This window comes from Penaeus monodon, chromosome 15 (assembly GCF_015228065.2).
Source record: "Penaeus monodon isolate SGIC_2016 chromosome 15, NSTDA_Pmon_1, whole genome shotgun sequence".
Classification (NCBI taxonomy): domain Eukaryota; kingdom Metazoa; phylum Arthropoda; class Malacostraca; order Decapoda; family Penaeidae; genus Penaeus; species Penaeus monodon.
Genome location: NC_051400.1, coordinates 40,207,062 through 40,207,739, shown reverse-complemented (window position 1 = coordinate 40,207,739; position 678 = coordinate 40,207,062).

The window sequence follows — 678 nt, the reverse complement described above, 5'->3', positions numbered from 1 at the left end:
CTGGAAATTGGCACCGTTTTAGCAACACTTTTCATTCCAGTGGAAAAAAAGAAGCACAAAAGTAGTTTTTTAGTTTCCCATAAAGGGGCTTGGAAAAAGTCCCAAAAACAGGGACAGTGAAAGAAAGAGTTTAAAACAAGTGGGGTGGGGGGAAACTAAAATTTAAAGAGTGATATTTTACCCTTCGACCCCAAATCACATGGGTGTTGCTTTTATAAAAAGGGGGGTGGTGATATTTTAAAGTGAAAAAATTGATCCAAGGGAAAAATGTGTTTGAAAAAAGATTTTTTTGAAAATGGGTTTTTACATATTGTTATTATTATTTTTCTATGCTCTCCCCTTTTTTTTGTTGTGCCCAAAAAATTTAAATTTTTCTCCGTTTGGTTTGGGAGTTTTTTTTTGTGCCATGTAGATTTTTTCCAGCTAGGCCAGTGGGTTTTGGTGCCAAATTTTTTTCTCGTCAAAAAAAAGTTCTTTAAAATAGTTTTCAGGTAAAAACAAACCCCTTTACGTGGGAATGGGATCTTGCCCCGTGTTTTTGATTAAAATTTCCCCCATAATGCCAAAGTTTTACCCTTTTTTTGTTAATTTTTTAGTACTTCCCGAGGCCCGTTTGTCAAAGAGTAATTAAGTACAAACCTTAAATTAAGATATCTAAACCCCCCCTTAACCCTTTCC